Source organism: Protopterus annectens, chromosome 6.part0 (genome assembly GCF_019279795.1).
Source record: "Protopterus annectens isolate FY-2018-M chromosome 6.part0, PAN1.0, whole genome shotgun sequence".
NCBI classification, from domain to species: domain Eukaryota; kingdom Metazoa; phylum Chordata; order Ceratodontiformes; family Protopteridae; genus Protopterus; species Protopterus annectens.
In genome coordinates this window covers 752,796,105-752,819,634 of record NC_056737.1, presented here as the reverse complement: position 1 = coordinate 752,819,634, position 23,530 = coordinate 752,796,105, and the positions used below count along the sequence as shown (strand labels likewise).

The 23,530-nt window shown below is 39.6% G+C and overlaps 1 long non-coding RNA gene across 1 annotated transcript in view; it reads right to left on the bottom strand.

Moving 5' to 3' along the window:
- The window catches only part of LOC122804514, a 226,454-nt gene extending 203,697 nt beyond the window's left edge, over positions 1-22,757 (bottom strand). The window contains exon 1 of the long non-coding RNA XR_006365225.1: positions 22,717-22,757. This is a non-coding gene — a long non-coding RNA (uncharacterized LOC122804514). The remainder of the gene's footprint in view (positions 1-22,716) is intronic.
- Positions 22,758-23,530: the final 773 nt, after the last annotated feature.

The following is a 23,530-nucleotide window of genomic DNA, read 5'->3' as shown; positions in this document are numbered from 1 at the left end:
CTGCTAATATCTGAGGACCACTGCTGCTCTGCTTTACACAGAATTTATATTTGCATTCACTTACATGGTTTCCTGATGAGCAATACTGTTGCCAGCCGCAAAACCTAGTTTAGATGCCCAGCACTCAGTTCATATGCATTGCATCCTACCGCTCATCGCCCATTGTTGCACAAGCATGTAAACTCAGTGTAAGCTTCCCACAGAGCCTACATGGAGTTTATTGAATCCCAGGGACAGTATTAGACACCACAGAGATAATTTTTAAACTGCATTTCTTAATGAAAGGAAGCAGCATTTGAAAGGTGCTACCATGTACTCCACTGCAACACTAGAAGTCTGTTGTGTCTACTCTGTATGCCATATGTTTCTTGTTCTATAGTAACTGTAACATTTTCTGCATGTCCAGGATACCAGTGACATAGATACCAAGTAAATAATAGTTGGCTAAATAGCCAACCAAATAAACAGAAGACATGTTCACTCTTCAGTCCCCATTTTACTGATATGAACTCAGTTTACTATTACCACATGTCACCAGTTCATTAACAAGTCATGCTATCTTTCACATCTGATGTTAGTCATAAGCTGTACTATAGCCTTCTGGTATTGTGAGCATAATACTAGCAAATGGACTGCTAACCTGCATTGGGACCGTTCCTTCTGCTTGACACAGTGCAATTTCTTGATCACACATCCAAAAATCTACTGAAGAACTAATAAACTCCCATCCTAAAGTACTATCTCTTTAGGAGGGTATATCTGGATCCAGAGAGGGACACCTTATCATGCCATAATATTTTACAGTTTTCAGTTATTTAGTTACATTGTTTTAAATTTTTTTATAGATTTTCTGATGCATTATTCTTATGGAATATATCTTTGCTGATTTTACAGAATAAAACATTTTACTGCACTTGTCCTTCCTGCGTTTCCAGCTTGTTGGATTCTTATGGAGTGGCTACCTTTTTAATATTTTGAATTTCATTTTCTTAACCTGTAATATATTGACAAGCATATTAAATAAATATAAAAGTGCCAATCTCATGATTGTGCTCCACTGTATTCAGTGTGTTTCGCAATAATTTCCTCTAGCAATGTCCTTGTAAACTTTCCAATATTAATATCGGTTTACTTCTTGTAGAATTACAAACTTCCTTTTTGTTTCAAATTTTGTGTTCAGGAACTACATGGACCTTATATATAGGCCTCTGCAGCCACTTTGCCTTCAGCAAAATTAACTAACACTGGTGCAATAGCATTTTGCAGTACTATTTTTCCTTCCCTGATTATGTGCCTTTGGTTGCACTACATTGCTAAAATGAGGTCATATACTCTAGTCATGAGCCAGTATTTTGAGTCCCATTTCATCATTTTCATTCATTGCATTTTTATTTTGTCATGTTAGGTACGTCATCATGCTTCATTCTGAAAGAATGGATGCATGTCATCTGTGTGTTTGGGAATATTATTTAACTTTATCTGCATTTACAAATTGCTTGTGATTTACTCTCTATCTGTGGTCACATAATAATGGATAAAGTGGAGTGAGAAGTTTTACCAAGCAATGATTATACCCCTTTCTGCATGGTTGCTATAGTTGCATGGCTTCAAAGTTAAGAGTCTACAAGTAGTATTTGGTGCAGGGGTACAGTAACCTGCATAGAAGATGTGGAGGGACTTGCTATGGTCCTCGGTTTACTACCATTTATGACTGGGTAGTGGTATTTCCTTGGGACTGGTTTCATTGTGGAGACACAGAAAGATAATAAGAAAACTTACTGTTTCACTGTTCTCTTTTCTAACACTGCAACCCATCTATTTCCTGTCTTACAAAAGTGTTGCCACTATTTTATCACTTTGCATACTTAATAAACATTTCTTTGTGGACAGTAAGCAAAGGACTATACAGCAAGAGACAGTAGTAAAACTAAATTGTGTAATATGCAAGCAATAAACCAACACAAGCTGAATATTACTATGCAGAAACTGCATTCCTACTAGATGTTCTTACTCTGTAAAATAAAACTTAGAATTGTATTGCTGCATTAAAAATGTCCTTCATTTCCATAGGAAATTATTACAGTAAAAAAGCAGACATATCTCTTAATTTTCAAAACTTGTTTAATCCTCTTCAGTTTCACAAAGGAACTAGAGTCTGTCCTGGCAAGCAATGGTATAAGACATGGAATCAGTCCTGCAGGACACACCATATCGTCCCAAATGCACAGATGTTCTCACACACGCACATGCAAGCACTCACACATATACATATACCATTACACACACAAAAGTATACATATACCTATGGTCATTTGAAATATCACCAAATCACTAGCATATCATTGGGATATGGAGTAAAAAGACAGAAAGAAATCCTACTGTCATAATAAAATATGCATACTCTACAAATAAATCATCACAGTCAAGAATCAAACACAATAGCTGTACAATGTGAGAAAGTAAAATTCACAGTATACTCCTTATACATGAAAGAAAAAATGCATTACACTTCACAGCTACAAAGAAATATTTTAATCAGCTTATGTAAGATTAATTACACAGACTCCACTTGCTTAATGTTTATACCCTACTTATCAGCAAACTTCTGTCCATACCATAATATTACCCTCTGAGGTCAGAACAAGATGCACTCACTCCTACCAGGCCTGGCTATTTATCAACCACAAAAATGTCATTTTCAAAAACTGCCCCAACCACATGCAGCTCCCTTCCCTCTGATATCAAAATCCAGCCCAACCAATCAACTGTTACACATTCAGTTTGGTCTCATCTGGCATAAGCTTCTTCCTGTAAATGTCATCTTCACAAAGGTTAAGCAATGTTTCTTCCAAAAATATACTATGCCAAGATTTTGTATAACACTACTTCCGTACCCTATAATAGTTGATCTTACTTGTGACGAGCAATTTGTTCTTCCTCCACTCATTGCTTGCTAATGTAATTTATTTGACTGTGGATTTTTTTAACTACCTGTGTTTTATCTAGTATTACTGAATGCTTTTCTTTACCTATCTTGTGCTAGGTCTTGGCTGATAGTGGGCTCTTAGACAAACCTACATACCCATTAAACAAATGATTAAATAAACAAAATTGCTGTGCATATTAATATTAAGTTAATGTTGCTAAGTAATTCTGGTCAGAACATAAATCCTTTTTTAGAGTTTTTTTCAGGGGGAACAGACTTTGTTAAATTAAACAACATACAAATGGGTCTGATGAGACTCACTGAAACCTTTGGCTTTATACATTGCACCTCAACTACTAAGCTATACAACCTTGAATAAATCATAGTGAATAAGGTAACAGGCTCATTACCTGCCATCATTTTGGGAATTCTGTGGCATGGAATCCAGCCTTGTCTTGCTCACATAATTTCCTTCTCATGTTAAACTCTGCTGATTGCAATAATAATGAAAGACATTTAAAATAAATGAACACTGTACAGCTAATATTCATATTGAGGATTTCATCTTTATTGCAATTCCATTTGAGTAGAAAGAAATTATTTTAAATAATTTTGCATTTTTATAACAAGTGTTATAATCTACTGAAGCATCTTCATTCAGCACACCTGCATAAATGAGAATTTTAACTTCTCAGTTGTGTCACATTGCTCAATCTGCAAAGGACATTTGCTCCAGAGAAGGGGTAGTAGTTGTGTGATAAATTTGTCTCTCTAGTTCTAATGTTCACTGAACTGTTTGTTTTATGAAGAAATAACAGGTCTTGAACTTCTAGAAACTTAATGTCCCAGAAGGCAAGGCAAAGGTTACCCCTAAGGACAGTGAATACAGGGACAAGGGTTCCGAACTCTCTTCATTGTTCATGCCCTTTAGGTACACGACCTTTCTTGTTAGGAGCATTTGAGGGTCTCTTAAGTACTTGATATGTTTAATAACACCCATCTCAAAGGAGGCATTATATATGATGATGGGACTGATCAGTGCAGAATATAGAGGTGGATCTAAAGGAAATACTGTTTGTGATTAAATGTGCCAAAAAGAAGGATTTCTCATCTGCTATTACAACATGCTAATCAAAGGAGGGGGACTTATCTTCCCATGTTCCATGGACTGTCATAATGTCTTCACTTTGGAGTCATCTGCTTTCCATACTGTACTATAACTTGGTTAGAAGGTTTGTTTACCGTGGAACAATATTGCGTTTTAGCGTTTAGTTTTAGCCTGTTTCAGAGCACCAGCAATTAACATATGTAAGTTCACTTTGTAGCTTATGCATATTAGAAAGGGATTTGATTATAACACCCAGTTTACAATCATCTGCAAACTTGGTTAACCAGAGGACCCCATTTCTGATATGGCAATCAGAGATGTATATGCTGAATAGCAGAGGTCCTAACATGGATCCTTCTCTTACTACATTGGTTACCTTCATGCTCTCCAAGGACATGCCTACCATCCTCATATATGGGTTCTGTCCTTCAGATAATTAGCTATCCGTTTAACTACATGGGCAAATTTGGAATGCATTTAGCTTGTTGATAATGTCAGCATGTGGTATGGTATGAAATGCCTTGGTGAGGTCAAAGTATGCTTTATGAACAGCATGACCATTGTCCACAGCTTCCATTACCCCCCTCCCAAAACAAAAACACCAGATTGCTTAGACATGATAACCCTTAACAAAGGCAAACTATTGGAGGTCAAGCCTTATAAAACTTTTTCTATCATAGTTCATTATTATGTTTATAAGACTTTTTCTATCATAGTTCATTAGTATGTTACAACTCATTCCATCACCTTGCAGATGAGTGTCATCAGGTCCTTAATTCCCATGGTTCATGGTAGGGTCTCCCATGTGAACTGACATCACAACTGCTCTTGGGCCAAACCTCAGGGACAAAGCCAGTGGATAAGTTCAGGCTGAATGGTTGTAGGATTGGGTCCACCAGAGCATAGTCAACAACTATGCTATAATCTCAACGCAAGTGATCTGTGTTCTATCTGAAACGTATGATAAGAATGCTCATTTTCAAACAGTCACAATTGTTTACTTGATTATTAACACACAGCCCATGTTACACAGGTGGCACTGTTTCTGTACTGCTGCAGAAGACACCAGCCAGGACATGGACAGACATCTCAGTCACATTGTAAACTGCAAGTGGATTATGTCTGAAATTTAAAAAAAATACTGTGCCTATACTGTATCTTAAAGTCTTTACTTAACAGGACCATTTTGTGGGCTGGCTACATAGTACAGTAGGGCAGAGCCCTAACTGTGATACAAAAGACTTGGATTTGACTAGGAGAAATAACTTCTGATTATTCAACATTGGGGAGCTGAGAAAGAGGAATCACTTTGGCCACCTCAGCTAATCTGATGGAGGATTCTGGTGAGAGCTTTAACACATTGTGAAGAAAAGGGCCTCCAGCTCTGTTGCAGAAAAGTAATCAGGACAAGTACAGCATGCTGATAGTGGTTTGTTCACCCTGCTTTCACAGAACCTTGGATGTGGAAGATACACACACACACACACACATATATATATATATATATATATATATATATATATATATATATACGCACACACACATATATATATATATATATATATATATATATATATATATATATATATATATATATGTACACACACACACACATATATATATAAACACAGACACACACACACACACACACACACATATATACATATATATATATATATATATATATATATATATATATATATATATATATATATATATACACACATACACACATATACACACACACACACAAACACACCAACACACACACACACACACACACACACACACACACACACACACACACACACACACATATATATATATATATACACACACACACACACACACATATACATATATATATATATATATATATATATATATATATATATATATATATATATATATATATATACATATACACACACACACACACACACACACACACACACACACATACATATATAAAATATCTGAACCTCCGAAAGATGACAGGTTCCTTTGGCTATACCCTGACCCAACTGGCAACTGGCAATAGACTTTGATCAGGTAATGAGGTGACAAATGAATGAAAGAGACAGAAGTGGATTGATGAACATGGAAGACAGGACAAACACACATACACATCCGCTCTTACTAGTCCTAACACCTTGGTATTACAATTATAGATCATCCATCTAAACTGAATTTCTCTTTCATTTCTTCCCACATTTTCATTCTCTTCTTATTAGTATTTGTAGAAAGTATTTCACCCTCTTTTGTTTTTTCCTCCATCTCTATAGTGCTAATATATTTTCATGATCATGCTTTAGCCCCTAACTGGGAGTACCCTCACCTTCCACTCTTGCTGGCTTGGCTTTTGCTATTGTGTCTTGAATAATATCTGTGTTTCCTTCATCCAAAGTAGACCAGTATCCATTCCAGATATTTCTAAAAGCACCTCCACTAACTTCTTGTCGCCTCTCCGTTTTCCTTCTTCATCCAGACCATCTCTTTCCAATCCACTGCATACTCTGCTTATACCAGCCTTAATATATATGATATCATACATGCTTGGAGTGAACTTCAAATCTGGCAGTCCCAACACTCCTTTCCCCACTTACTCTGTAATTGTCTCTCAAGCTACACATCCAAGATTAACTCCCTGAAAAATGCTTTACTTTCTTCATTATGTCTAGCCCTGGTAATGCCCAAAAGTCATGTCCCGCATATATAAATTACAGCAGTACAGATAACTGCAGCCTCTCTACTCCCTGATCTATTTTTCTTCATTTCACCAGCTAACATTAATCTTTCTCATACAGTTTGTTATATGTGCTTTTTACTAAATTATCCACCTTATCTAACAGCCATGTTGTTAGATATTTGAATTTCTCCTTCCACATATCTTATCTTTTGCCTTCATTTACCCTGTCTTCCCTTCCTTTGTTTGCTTTGATTTTCCCCTGATTTACCTTATACTATTACCACCCATATCTTACTCTGATATCCCATACTGTCTGTATACCCTCCTCATAATAGGTTAGGATCAAACATCCATGAACAGCATCCTACATAAACAAAACTGGCCTGATCAAATTACATGCTGTCCTTCCCCTTACAAAGCCTGTCTGATCCAAATTAATCTGTCATAGCTATGAAAATGCACTGTATCACATCAATCTTCTTGACTGACACCATCCTTTCCCACTTAGCTTACATCTTTCCAAGTCAAAAATTCCAGTGTGTTGTTACTTTTATTACTACATGTAGTTTATATTAGTAGCATATCTCTCATCAGTATCTTGCCCTTCGTCTTCTATGCCTATGTACTCATTTCCTTAAGATTGCATAAAACCTTCTTCACTTCCCTCTCCCTTCCACCTCCATCTGTCCTTTCCTAACTTACTTACTGTTTGCTATTTAAATCCAGAACAAATAGTCTCTACTTATACTTGCCACATCAACAGCAATCAGAGTATCTTATCCTTCCTATTCTCAAGCTTCATCAGTTCCTTTTTCGCTATTATCATTTCTTATCTTTTCTCCTTCACTCCTTCCACCACCTCATATTGTCCCTTTTCTTGTCAGTACGTAATGAGAATAACACGTATGTTCTGAAATTCGTATCCACGTGCTTAGTGCTTTGCTGTCCGCCTGACCCTCTTTCACTCTCTACCATTAAATATGAAGTCTACCATTTCCTCCTCACTCCTCTCTCTGTTTCCCCTTCCATGCTTACCTCACATGTCTCATCTCTTCACTCATCCCTTTCTTTTTTTCTTTAATCATTCTTTAATCATTACAAACATTTACAGCAAAACTTATGCTGCCATTCCGGGCTACCACATTTGGCATGTTTTCTTAACACCTATCTAAAAGGTAATGACGTAACATATGTGAGAAGAGCTGTGCTTCTCATTCCATGTTTAATCTGAGGACTTTCTAACTACATGGCTTCTACTTTAACTACTTAGCACATTATTTCCACTCCACCCCATCTAGCGTTATAGTATTTGTTGGCCTGGCCATGTTGACAGCCACTCCCACTACTTTTTGAGGCCAATGAAACACATCATTTCACTTACTGCCCCTTCCATTATCATTGTCAGAATCCACCAGGGAGGCCCTCCTCCACAGGTTCCACCCAGGGATGTTACTGCTAACAGAGGAAAAATCACATTTTTAACTAAATAATGTATTCTCTATCTTCTGAGCTACTATTTATGAGGGAAGAAAAGCAGCAGAAAAAGGAAACCATTATTTAACTTTTCAGTATCTACAATACACATCTTCCCTGCTGTGTTGTAAGTAAGTGTATGACAGTTATATTGGTAAATCTCATTTCAGTCACTGGTGAGATCAGATCATAAACTAATCTCGCTGGAGGTCCTCATCCCGCCCCCACCTGAAATAAAAAAGACAACAGTGAAAAACTTCTCAAAAGCCGACTTCACACTTCTAAAAACTAGTGTGGTCTCCTTTAAGGCCCCTGAGCCAGTGGTAAACATTACTCAAACCGCTGAATCACTTACAAATGCCTTCTACCAGCACCTACAGGACTGCATGGATCAGGCAATCCCAAACAAAACTCAGACTCTTTGTACCAAAGGCAAGCGTCCAGTCTGGTGTACCCCAGCCATAAACAAGCTCTACAACAAAAGGAGGAAGCTACTACAAGATAGAGCAAAATCCTTGAAAGGTAAGACACCTTTGATCATTATAAGTAAAAAACTAAGAGCTCTCATAAAATCATCCAAGGCAAATTTTGAGAGAAAAATCGCCAAGGACACAAAAGACAATCATAAGGCCTTCTTTAGCTATGTTAGAAACCTAGGAGGAAACTCCCAGATATGCTCAGAATTAATTCAAAATGATGTGAAGATTACTGAACCTACACACATTGCCAACATACTGGCTGACAGGTTCAGTGCAAACTCCCCCCCCTCCCCCCCAAAAGGAGAGACATCTATACCAGAGGATTGTAGCCCCCGAAACATCTCCAACGCCCAGGTGAGAACTGCTCTCTCCAAGGCAAAAAACACAGCATCCATGGGACTGGATGGTGTCCCCGGCTGTGTGCTCCACGAACTCAATGAGGAATTAAACCCGAAGTTAGGACAGCTGTTTAATCTTAGCATCACCTTAGGATACATACCCAAGGAGTAGCGCACGGCGACTGTGGTCCCACTTCACAAGGGGGGTGCCTCCACCGACCCTGGAAATTACCGTCCCATTAGCTTGACAAGCCTTATCTGCAAAGCCATGGAGAGGATCATACTGGAACTCATAAATAAAGACATAGGGAACTTGCAGACTTTGGATCCAACCCAGTTTGGCTTTGTCAAAGGCAGATCATGCCTTTTAAACTTGGTTGACTTTTTCGAAACAGTCACCAAGGCCATTGATGAGGGAAAGGCAGTCCATACAGCCTACCTCGACCTGGCAAAGGCCTTCAACACAATACCCCACTCAGGTATCATCGAAAAACTCATCAGCTTGAATGTAAACCCATACATCACAAGATGGGTTGCAAACTGGCTAAGTGATAGAACCCACAGGGTCAGAGTTGCTGGAGCCATGTCAGACTCAAAGCCTGTCACAAGTGGTGTCCCTCAGGGCTCAGTCCTGGGTCCACTCTTGTTCGGCATCTACTTTTCTGAAGTACAAGCAAACACAGGAGGGTTATGGCTGACAAAGTCTGCTGATGACTGCAAACTGGGCGCCATAGTCGAAAACACTTCTGACACAGATATCCTTCGGAAGGGCCTCACAGAAATGGATAACTGGTGCCAGAGCCATGGCCTAAAGTTAAACGCCAAGAAATGCATAGTCATACCCTTCGGGAAAAACAAGGTTACCCCTAGCTACCATATAGGTGGCAAACCACTGAGCACAGAAGAAGTCATCAGGGACCTGGGGACCCAGGTTGACACTAGCCTTTCGTTTGACACTCATGTTGCTAAAGTAGTCAGGAAAACCTTCTACATTGCCCACCTGATCATGAAGGGATTCACATCTAGATCAAGGGAGGTCATCGTCCCCCTGTACTCATCACTCATTAGACCTATGATTGAGTACAATGCCCCATTCGGAATGTATCTGACCCGACACCTGCAGCAGCTGGAAAGGCCCCAAAAGTTCCTCACCAAAAGGATAAAGGGTCTCAAAAATATGTCTTATGCTGCCCGAATGAAAGAACTCCAGCTCTATTCAGTCTCATACCGCTTGCTCAGAGGTGACCTGTGCCTGACATATAAGGCCATGTCAAACCCAGATTTGATGAATATGCTTCACCTCAAAAAATCTAGATCCCTCAGAACCACAAGGGCGGGAGACTTAAACCTTGACACGGTTATTAATAAAACGTGCTGGAGGGACAGATTCATCACCCAGAGACTCCCTATGCTGTGGAACAAAATCCTGGTACATGTGAGGCAGAGCACCTCACTGGCCTTGTTCAAGAGGAATCTTGACCAATGGATGGGAGATCGCAGATATACCCCAGGAATTACTTCAGTGTCACTACTTGACAGAGGCACAGCAAAATAATAGGCATAGTTTTATTCAAACTAAAGGGGTGGCAAAAGCCACATAACTATGGGCTAGGCTTATAAATGCCCTTGGGCAGATAGCCTGGTATGAACCTATGAACCTATTTTAGTTTTTGCTTAGTGTAATGAAACAAGACAGCTGAAACAGTAGGTTACTTAGCTTGAAATTACATTACATAAACATGGGCAAAGCAGAAAACTTTCCATTATTTCTAGCCATTACTTAATTTTTTTCTAGTCCTCATATGTCCATCACACAACAAAACAAAGCTGTTATTCTTCCTACCTAAAAAGTTCAACAATATTAAATCCTCCTTCTCCATACAGTCCCTTAATAACACTCCCATTCAGGTAGAATCCAGCACTAAGCTCTTAGGTGTAACCATCGATGATCAGCTTAAATCTGACTTGCATGTTAATAACTGTATCAAAAAGACTCATTCAAAACTAGGGCTCCTTTACCGTAACAAGAAATTCCTTATCTCTGAAGCCAAGATTACACTCTGTCTTACCTACCTTCTACCCAGTCTAATGTACAATTCTCAAATTCTCACAAATCTTAACTCAGCACTCCTGACCAAACTCGAATCTACCTACAACAAGGTAGCTAGACTTGCTGCCCAGCAAACCTACAAATCCCATCACTGTCTCTCTCTAAAACATTTAAACTGACTTGAGCTTCTTCTCTTTCAGCTCCAGCTCACCCATTCTATGCTATACCAGCCTTCCTACTGGCCAGCACTATCCCCTCTCATCTCCCATTATTCTCCCTCCAGACCTCCCCAAAGCTCTAACCAAACTCTACTACAAATCTACAAACCCAAGTCTAACTCTGGACACAACATGTACAGCTATCACCCCACTATTGCCTGGAAAAGGCTCCCACTAGAAATCAGGACCCTTACACATCCTAAACAATTTAAAACAGCCACCAGAGAGCATTTAAATGTCACTAGTCCTGCCACTTCACCCTCCTTCCTTAAACATCCCCTATTTCCCATACCTTAATCTACTTTCTGCCCTTAACTCACTCTTCTCGCCAGCTCTCTCTAATCTTCCTTGACTACTCTTTCTACTGTCTTCTAAAATCTATTAAGCAAATCGCCTTGGAGAAACATTCTATTGTAATTGTCTTGCCTTCATGCAACTACATTATGATAAAACTGGCTTTTGTAACCACTTACCCCAAAAACTATATTCATCTTAATGACATATTCTCTTTTTATACATCTTGAAATAGTTTTGCTACACTTCTGATTATTTACACTGTATAACATTGTATTCCTACTTAACGCCTTGTAATAATCCTGTAACATTGTTGTTTAATGCGAATTTATAATGAAAATTGTACAATACGATGGAGCTTTTCTCCCCGGGCCTCCGCTGAAAAAGGTCTCTTCAGCTTAGTCAGACAATCCCAGTCAACAAATGTAAAATAAAATAAATAAAATATAATAAAATATGTACATCACATGGCTTCATTTTAAAAGTCTAATGTATACACCATCTTTATAACTTCTCCTTGGCATTCCTTTGCCTTCCTTAAATAGTTTTGCCTTCTTCTTTATCCATTGCTGTTTGTGAAACAGGGAGGTCTTCGTCCTTAGCTACTACTCTCCTTTCCACTACAGCACTGTCCTGTTGTTCTTGTTGAGTTTTGGAGTCCTCCTCTACAGGGCCTGTTGAGTGGTTCATGGGTTTTTGCTACCAGAAGATTGCCACCTTTGGACTTGTGAAAGATCTTATCATTCCACGCATAAAGATACAAAACGCAGCTTAATATACCATGCACCATCAGACTACTGCCTCTTTGCAAAACTTTATTGCTTGTGCAAATATGCCCTTTCTCCTTCTTGTCTGAATCTCCTTCTTGTCTCAGAAGAAATGTCTTGGTCTGCAAACACTCTTTGTCCACCTGCCATCAGCTTCTTTCTAGGTTCCCACAAACATCTTAACACTATTTCTCTCAGCTCAAAAGTTTTGAAAGTAAGCAAGTACCAGTCTCACATTTTTTACTCCCTCCATCACCACTCCCCATGTGGTTGGGTGTGCTCTTTCAATCTTGATTTTCAATTTTGGATAACCAGTCCATTCACTGGTTCATTGGTTCATAGCTAAGCACTAGACTAGCTGACCTTGTGGGCCATTGTAAGCCTAACCAGTTTCCATTTTTGTGCTCAAATTAACCTGTCCCATTTAGTTATAGATTGGCCTAACCTATCCTATAGTTGATAATTATATATAACCCCTAATGAAAATAACTGAGAAAATATCGTAGATAATTTGAGGGGAACTGTGCATGGGATAAAGCATTTAGGAGTTGCCTCTGTTCATTAGTAGTGCAGGGGGCTATACAAGGGTAAATTGTGTGTTTCCCATCCATAGATTTAAATTGAACTTGAATATGGAGAGGGATGAATTTTGTTTTAAGTTGATGGAGAGTCTGTTCTACAATAGCGGTTCCTCTGTGAGATACATCTGTCCCTCCAAATTATTCTACTGATGCTGCAGAAAAGGTTTAAATCCCTAGACCAAGAACTTCTTATGCAGTTTGACTTACTGATGTGCAGTAGGTCCACCAGCATGCCTTGTATGCCAGACACAGATCACCTTTTAGCAGTGTATAGTATGCCGAGTATAGTAACAGGGACATGTAGGACATATTGTTTAGGCCTTGTATCCTTTTAGTAAGGCACCTGTGTGGGCATTCCAATTGTTGCATATGTCTGGAAGGATACATACCAAAGGTAGCATTATACTCAATGATTGCTCTAATGAGAGCTGAGTAAAGGGGGACAATGACATCTCTAGATCAGGTTGCAATCTCTTTGTTTTTAAGCTGCACAATATAAAAGGACTTTCTTATCACAGAGGACACATGTTGGTTAGAGGTTATATCACTGCCTATATAAGCTCCCAAATCCCAAAGAACTGGGCCAACTCTTAGGTGCATATTGTAAATGTGGTAGTTACCCAGGATATACAACTTTCCAAAGACATTTAGTTTCAGTCCATGCTTCTGGCACCCATTATTTGCATGGCACAAACCTTCTTGTAGACTGGTTAAGTAATAAGGGGTTCACTCAATGATTGCTCCTGGCTTGCAGTCATCTTCAAGCTTAAACAGCCAGAGCCCATCAGTATTGGATTTTACTTCAGAGAAGTAGATGCCAAACAGGAGATGTCCTAGTGCCAAACCCTGGGGGACTCCACCAGTTTCTCTTTGTGGAGGTAGCTTCCTCTGTTTTTATCTCCTGTGTCCTATCTTTGAGCCAGGTGGCAATCCAGTGTGTGTGACACAGGGGTTTACTCCCAGTTTATTTATCTTTTATACAATGTCTGAGTAGGGGATTGCGTCAAAAGCTTTGATCAGGTCAAGATATGTGGTGTTTTACCTTATTCTATTGCTTTTATGACCTTTTTAAAAACTCCACCAGGCTGAGTAAGCATGACCTGCCCTTGATGAATCCAAGCTGAGACAGGTCCAATGTTTGGAGGTTCCCTATGTCCTTATTAATTAGTTCTATAATGAGACTTTCCATGGCTTTGCATGTGATGCTGGTTAGACGTATGGGTCTGTAATTGCCTAGGTCTGTGAAAGGACTTCCCTTATGCAGATAAAGGACTTTAGCTGTTCTCCATTAGCGTTGTAGAAAACCTGTATGGGGACTGAGGTTGAACAGTATCTTTAAGATGTATCCTGAGGGGTCTACTTTACATGGTCAACATTTCATAATGTTGAAGACCATATGGCCGTGCCCATATAGTCAACTTTCAAAATGCCGACCATGTAAAAAAAAAAAAACACAACAATCACTTACCTTCACACTGCTAGCAGGGGGGCAAGCCCCCCCTCCACCCCCATGGGGGGGCTCCACTCCCCACACCCCCCGGAACTTAAATATACCAACTTTGAGATTGCACTACAGTGCGGAAGATGGAAATCTTTCCATTCTGCACTGTATGGAGATGGTGGTTCTGTATGGTTGACATTTCGAAAGTTGATCATATGGCCTCGGCCATATGGTCTTCGACTTTCTGAAATGTCGACATGTGAAGGGGACCCATGCTGGGATATTGTTGGGACCCATCAAGACTGTATTTTTAGCTATTGATAGTGCTTTTAGAATTTGGTCTTGTGCAATAGCTAGAACTGAGTTAGTTTCAGGTATATCTTGTGGGATAGATGGAGGAGAGAGAGGGGTAAAGTTTGAACTGAATTTATTGGCAAGTAGGTTTGGTATATCTTCAGCCTCACTGTTAGTAACATTGTTCTCAGTCAGCTGAGTGCATTGCTGCATTGTGTTTCTGAGACTTCAAACATAACTAAAAAAGACCCTGTGATTGTCTTTTGGCTTAAGTTGGTTATTTTAGCTTCAGGTTTGGCTTTGGTGGATTTTATTAAGTTCCTGAGTTGCTCATTTATTTCAATGAAGAGGACCCGATCATTCTGGGATTACTCTTCTTACTTTTGGTCAAATTTCTTTTCCTTTTATAGTAAAGCTAGTTGATATTATGTTTCCACCATGCGGGTTGTTTCTGGGGTTTGCTTTGTGCTTGTTCCTACAGGTGTTTCCATGTTGGTGTATATTTCCTCATATTCAACAGAGTTAATTGGGTTTTATGGGAGTCTGAATCTTGCCAATCTATCACATAGAAGTAGGTAGTTTGTCTTAAAGAAATTTCTACAGACAGTTTTATGGTCAAACCTAACAAGTGAGGAAGATATGGAAGGGACAGTGGAAGATGCCCCTACATTGGTAAGGACAAGATCCAAGATGTTGTTCCCCTAGTGGCACTCTGGCTAATTGCTCCAGGGCATTTGTACTGACAAATTCCTGGAATCTCTCTACTTAAGTACTAGTGGTAGTTTAGGTTTCCTACTCCATTGCTGGACAGTTTAAATCACCTAGGAAATAGCATTTAGTTTAATACTGAGTGATTCCATTTCCTGTAGACAGGTATTATAACTTTCTTGTGTAACAGAGGGAGTTATGCAGCTGGCTAATATATGGTACTGGAGTTTATGATGGTTATTTGGGCATGAAGAATCTTTAATGCATCGTGCTACTTTATAAGTCATGATACGAGTCTCTTCTAGATGAAGGTTGAGACATTTTTTCACCTCTTGCATAGTAGCTAGTCTAAACATATGGAAAGAGTTATAGCCATGTGCAACCGAGTGCTCTCCACTCTTTTAAAACATGTCTCAGTCACTACAAAGATGTCTATGTCTTCAAGGGTGAGAAGACTTGTAAGAAGTGAAGTTTCTTGATTAGGCATCTAGCACAGATCAGTAACACCTGCATATTTTCCTTTGCTTGCTTCATTATGTTGGCAGGTTTATCAGGTTGGCATTTGCCTAAAAAAGCACTACAGGGGTGGATAACGTGTTTGCCAATAACTGAAACCCTACAGTGAAAAGATGCAGGCTTTGCCTGTTGATCACATCCTCCCAGGCTGACAAATATTGGACCTTCTTCAAATGACATCAAAAGCTAAGCCAATTACTTAAGTCAGTTATTTGTTGCTCATATTGTGGCATCATCCTTGGATAAAGTAGAATGTTGCTCAATGCTAGGTCACACTGCCTGAGACATGCAGCCTGAGAGCTCCATCATGTCTCTCTTTATATAGACCAGGGAGTTACATCCTACACTGTACTATGAAAGAGTCATACTGGTACTTGCTGTTCAAGACCTTGAAAGCATGTTTGATCTGATGGATGCTGGCACCATACAAGCAGCTATCACTCTTTTCATGCTTAGCCTGGTAAGAAGTATATCTGCATGTCTTACAAGGGAGACACCTATAACTAGAATGTTTGGTTGGGTAGATGCCTGCCTTACGGGCTCAGCATCTGTGACTTTGGAGCTCCTTGTGTCATGTGAGGAGGTAGTCTAACCTACTGAGTGTCCTTCATGTCTGTTTTGCATTTTGGAGGCCTTTGAGGTTTAGGAAAGTTAATCCTTGCAACCTCATCTTATGATGGCTTATGTGTATTGTGATGCGCTTGATCAGGTATGGTGTGTGATGTACTGCTGATGATTCTGGTGTCTGAGTTTACTGTGTGTGACATTTTTGTTCCCAAGGACATTATATATGTACATCTCTCACACACTGTGTTGTGCCATTTGTGCAAGAGGAGATCATCAGACAGCCTGAGAAAGTTCTAATGCTGTCTCAAGATACCCATCTCAATCATGATGGCTACATAAGTTGTAGCTACTGGGCAAAAAGTCCCATTTTGCCTTAAACTCCTGGCCCTCACATTTTTCGGATACACCTGTCAGCTTTATAGTTTTCTCCTGGTCCTGTCTTACAAATATATACATTTCATCTTGATGCAGTCCAAGTGTACTTCTGCAGCATCCACCCTAGTGTTTATTCCTCATTCTCTTCTATTAAACATTATATCACAGTCAGCTGCTCATTTAGACCCTGCTGTACCTCAATGATCTTCTTGTACTGCATTTTTAGGTTCTCGACTAGAGTTTGCTTAATCTATTTAATTTCCTGCCATATTGTTAACAATGTCACAGAATCTTCCACATCATTCTCCACTGCTACTATGTGATATTTTGGGTCTATATTACATTGTCGAAAGCCAACAATATCGAATCTGATATTGTCTACACAACAATAGTGAACGCTTAGAATATCGAATGTTTAAACGGAAATCTCCATAAGGGAAGATTTCCATTTACTTCAATGTAGTGCGGTCTCAGAGTTGGTATGTTTAAGTAGTGGGGGTGTGGGGGGGTGCAGGGGGGTTTGCCCCCCTGCCTACACCCTTTTGTTTTATTTGTTTTGTTTTATACAATGTTTTAATGGTGATTCAATGTTTTACTACTTCGATCAGTAGTGTTCGATGTATACTGATTCGAAGTAGTAAAACTTCAATCATCTGATATAGACCCGATATTTTTAGTAGTTTTCTCCTTATCAATCTGTTGTTTCTTAGACATTCATGGTGGCCCTCTTTTTCTTTAGTTCTACTATAGATTTTGATTTCTGTCTCTGGTTTTTGCACTTAAAATTCCCACTTGCCCATGGAGCTAACAGAAATGCTAATTGCTATGACTTAACCATACCAGAAGTCCCCGGATTATTATTTTCAACATCTTGGAAAACTATTTAGAACCAGAAGCATAGCCATAGTTGGACAAAGGAGCGCAGTGTTAGAGGATCCTGATCAGGTGTCAGTGCCTTACTGGCATCAGAAATGAATGCTGGTACAGCATTTGTTGTCAGAACTGAAGCCCTGCAGTGATCCCTGTATTCAATGCATTACTGGCATTTCTGAATGTCAGTATTCCATTTGTGGTCAGAACTAAAATGCTAAAGCACTTCATATGTGGCACAGTGGCATAAATTGTAGGAACTGCTTGCTAGATTTGCTACAGTTTTAAATGAGAGAAGTTATTATTTTTTTCTTGTTGCTCCTTAACTTAAAGTTGATGGACGAGGTCTCAGATCAGGGGACAGCACCAGTGCACAAGAATAGCTACCTACACCTATGTTTTGAACTACTAAGCTTCTGAAAATACATCTATTTCACAAAGGTATGCTTATAAGACTTGGAAATGGTTACATTTTAACTTCAATGGGATAATATTCCCATTTCTCTACAGCATGTCATGAACTCAACAGAACTCAATCAGGAGTAGAAATCAGAATGAAATCTGTGTTTTAGTGATTCAGAATCATGTTATACTTTCAGTTGCCATATTGCATTGACTTTCAAATGAGAATTCATACTAGTGTCATATGAATCACTTAATTTAAATAATGAATACCCAAAGCATACAAGTTCCATATTATACCAGCAAATAAGACAAGTAATGGTCTGCAGGGTACAGATGTTATTGCTAATATATATGGGCTACTTAGACACAATGCATGCTATTTCCAATCTTATTGATTCTATTTATATGTATAACTGAATGACATTCACATATTCAATCCAAAGAACATTTCTAATCAAAGCTACCCAATGGAGATTACAAGTAACCATATGAGATAAAATAAACTGTCCATGGAAAGAAGTGCCTGTCAAAAATATAGAATTATCTTCTGAGCTTACTGCCAAAGTGAAACGGCCTGCAATCTCCACAAAAATATGTTTATGAAATACAACTTAAGTTAAGAGCCTCATAACCTCAGTCCCTATACTATGACTTATTTCACCCCAAACCACATTTCATTGCAAAATGTATAAAGTACTCCACATTCTATTAACCGTTTGAAATGTCAGGACCCACTAGATCAAGTCCCAGTACACAAAAACTGAATGTCCAAAAAACAGACTTACATATATTACACCCGAGCTAGCCACTTCCTCTAATAGTATTCCCTTTTCCCTGAGGAATGGTGATCCTGGAATTGGTACATATATGTTTGGGGTGTGTGGGGGGGGGGTTGCATGGGGTGCAGGAGGGCTTGCCTCTTCTGGAAAAAAAAAATTAAAGGAAAAGGTCACTCCAGAACAAGTACAAGTATGTCATTGTACATGTTGTTGTGAATGATCTAAGACGTACCTCCCTAGACTACATGAAAAGAGACATTGAGGAGCTCTCTGATCATGTAGCTCAAGCTGGTATGACCCTGACCTTGAGTAGCATACTACCTTCACCTAGAATGATACCACAATACAAAGACAAAATGATCAATTTCAACAATTGGCTAAGCTTCTGGTGTCATTCTAAGGGGATCCAGTGTCAGTCTGCCTGGGATGACATGATAGACAAGCCTCGCTGTTCCGTCAGAGATGGTTTGCACCGTCACCCCTAGGCTTTCGAATACTGGTCAAGGCTCTTTGCCGTCCCCATAGTGTCTTTTTTAGGCAAGGCTCAAAGGACAAACCAACCACCGTAACCAGCACAGGTAACCAAAAACTAAGGGTAATGCTAATCAACGCCAGAAGTCTCAACCTCAAAATGCACACTCTCGAGGCACTCCACAGTATGGAGAAAAATCGATGTTTGTGCAGTAACGGAAACCTGGTTCAAGGCTCCAGAGAGCACCCCAGCACTATCAGGTTACAATTCATATCATACCTTCTGGCCTCATTTACCGGATCACAGTACAAAGGGCGGAGGTGTATCCATATTCATCAAGGATACCCAAATCTCCAGATTAGTGGCGCAGCATGATGCCCCAGAGATCATCCATGTGCAACAATCAGCAGGCAAAACCACATTTCAAGTCATAGCCTGTTATAGATCGCCCACCATGTCCCAAGATGCTCACTTAGCATTCCTGGAGGCATTGGAAAATATAAAGGTCCTACCCAACACCATAATTTTGGGTGATTTCAACTACCCTGGTATAGACTGGGCGAACTACCAAAGTTCTAACTCCTATGCCCAGCGGTTCATAGAATTTATAAAATCAAATGCCCTTGAACAACTGGTATGTTCTCCCACTAGAGGCACTAGAGGGGACAACATATTGATCAGATCAGACCATAAAATGATAACCCTGGACGTCCTCACCCCTCCACCTCCCCCAGTCAAATAAACCATCATAAAAAAACCTTTCCAAAGCAAACTTCAAACTACTTGCTTCAGAAGTGGAAAGCTTCACTATTCCCTTGCAGAAGGATAATGATATCCAGGATGCAGAATCCTACACCAAGGCACTTTATATACATCTTCAGGATTGCATGGACCATGCTATCCCAAATAAAACCAAGACTCCTTCCTCAAGCAAGAAGAAACCAGTCTGGTGGACCCCGGCCATAAGCAAACTATACAATAAAAGGAGGAGACTTATACAAAAAAGGCCAAATCTCAAGTAGAAAAATCATCCCTGATCAGCATTAGTAAGAAATTGAGGGCCCTCATCAAGTCAACTAAAGCCAATTTTGAAAAGAAGGTTGCCAAGAATGCCAAGGATAACCATAAGGCCTTCTATGATTACATCAAAAACCTAAATGGCAATGCTCAGGTCTGTTCTGAGCTAGTACAAAATGGAACAAAATACACTGACCCCACTGACATTGCCAACATCTTGGCTGATAGGTTCAGTGCAAATTTCTCCCCACCTCACCACCTACAGGGCCTATTATTATTCCAGGGGATTGTGTAACTCCAATTATTACTGATACGTTGGTTAATAAGGCTCTATCTAAAGCTAAAAACACTGCCTCCATGGGACCAGATGGTGTCCCGGGCTGTGTCATACGCAAACTCCAAAATGAATTAACCCCGCATCTGAATGCTCTGTTCAGTCTAAGCCTCTCAACAGGATATGTGCCCATAGAATGGCGCACAGCAATGGTGGTTCCGCTGCGCAAGGGTGGGACCACAACCGACCCTGGGAACTACCGACCAATAAGCCTGACCAGTCTGATCTGTAAGGCAATGGAGCGAATCATTATGGAACTCATAAATGGAGAGATTGGGAACCTCCAAACACTTGACCCCACATAGTTCGGCTTTGTCAAGGGCAGATCATGCCCCCTGAACCTAGTGGACTTCTTTGAGACAGTTACTCAGGCTATAGATAAGGGAAAGGAGGTACACACGGCTTACCTTGACCTTGCTAAAGCATTTGACACCATTCCCTATTCGGGTATTATTGATAAACTCACCAACCTGGGCATAAATCCTTACATAACAAGATGGATCGCAAACTGGCTCTCAGACAGATCCCACAAAGTAAGAGTAGCGGGCCCTATGTCCAAATCCAGAGCAGTAATGAGCGGTTGGTGCCTCAGGGCTCTGTCCTGGGGCCCCTCCTGTTTGGCATATACTTCTCAGAAGTACAGGCAAGCACTGAAGGGCTGTGGCTGACCAAGTTTGCAGATGACTGCAAACTGGGTGCTATAATAGAGTCTCCGGCCGACATGGATATCCTCCAGAAGGGCCTTAATGAGACTGATGCATGGTGTCAAAGTCATGGTCTCAAGCTAAATGCTAAAAAATGCGTAGTAATCCCCTTTGGAAAAAACAGAGTACCCGCAAACTACCACATAGGAGGTAACCCCCTGAAATCTGAAGAAGTAATAAGGGATCTAGGGACCCAAGTAAATAGTCAGCTTTCCTTTGATAACCATGTTGCCAAGGTGGTTAAAAAATCCTTCTATGTGACCCATCTGATCACAAAAGGGTTTGCATCAAGATCTAAGGATGTAGTGGTGCCCCTCTACTCTTCCCTCATCAGACCCATTATTGAGTACAATGCACCAATTGGAATGTACCTGGCTAGGCATCTCCAGCAGCTGGAGAGACCACAGAGGTACCTCACTAAGAGGATTACTGGCCTCAAACAGTTGCCCTATGCAGCACGATTGAAAAAAACTAAGGCTTTTCTCTGTTGCATACCGCCTACTCAGAGGCGATCTCTGTCTAACATACAGAGCCATGTCCAACCCAGAACTGTTGAACATGATCCATCTTAGCAAAACCAAATCTACTTGAGCTACACGCTCTAGGGATATAAACCTTAGCACAACAATGAATAGAACATGCTGGAGGGATAGAGTCCCTTCGCAAAGACTTCCCTTGCTATGGAACAAGGTCCCGATTTACATAAGACAGATCCCCTCACTATCACTCTATAAGAGAAACCTTGACGAGTGGATGGGTAACAGAAAGTTCACACCAGGGATCATACCAACAGCTATACTAGATAGGTGCCAAGGGTGCTAGCTGCTAGATCAAGGGCCTAGGGAACTAACCAAAGGGGCAGTGAATACCACACAACGTGGCTGGGCTAATATATGCCTTCGGGCAGATAGCCCAGTACCTACCTATGAACCTATGAACCTAAGAAGAATGATCAAGATTCGCTCTTTTGCTGTGTTTCCAGTTTTTTTTTTTGGCCTGTCACTACTAGGCATTTTGAGTGTTGACATTTCAATAGGGAACTGAATATTCCTGCCACATTATCAGAGTCCGTACCTGGATAGTTGTTATGATGTATAAGACACAGAAATAAGGGTTAAAAAAAAAACTACATTACAGATATGGAAAAGTCTCACATTTTTTAACTTTTTTTTATATAGTAATATGCTCTTGCTCCATTTAGAATAATGTGCTATAATGTGCTAAACAACATAAATTAATTTACCCCATATTCCATAAAGTAACAATTCCAAAATCTTAAAATATTAAGAAAACAAAACAAAAAAAAAATACCTTATCTTTGAGCTTCTCCATCCAGCTTCTTACTGCAAAGATAAAAATAAAATATGTTAGGGCAGCAACTACTATTTGTATGAATGCTTCACATTTATACTTATTTATATTTGGGAAAAGCTGTTTCTTTGTCTTTTAAAGTTGATGGGGGGAAATCACTTCTTCACTGCAAGTAAAAATCTTATTCACTGAAATTAAATGTCTAAATATGGGACCTGTAATGAGCAAAAAATATTTTTCAAAAGCCTCATAAAACAGACATTCAAAAACTTGACTATCTATACAATAACATTCTTCAATGATGAAATAAAACTTGGAGTCATATGATTGGCAAAAGTCCACCCACTTGAATTTTGATTAGCCCTGGCTAACTTTGTGAGCTGCTAATTGTCTGAAGTCAGTGAATCTATTTCCTCAAGAAACAACAACCCGGAGTTCACTTCAGTCCAGAGAAGTACAGACATTTTCTTGCATGGTGATGGTAGTGAGGGACATAAAGTTCCCTAAAGAAAAACATTTTTTCACTGGGAGTTCAAGAAAACGTATTTACATCCAAAGCTATTTTTTTTATTCTTTTGTAAGTAAATGAAAATGTCCTTTCAGACAATCTGCCTAACAATTTTCTATTGTAAGTTGGCCTTCTCAGTGTAAATTGCTCTAATACTTGAATCCGTGTTCATTAATTTCATTGTTTCCAGGAATGGACCTCTTGCAGGCATACATGCACACAGTCAGCAGGAATCCTAAATGTATGCCATAGACTAGATCCATCTCAATCTAGTAAGCCAAACAGGTAATACAAAGGCCTTGTGGG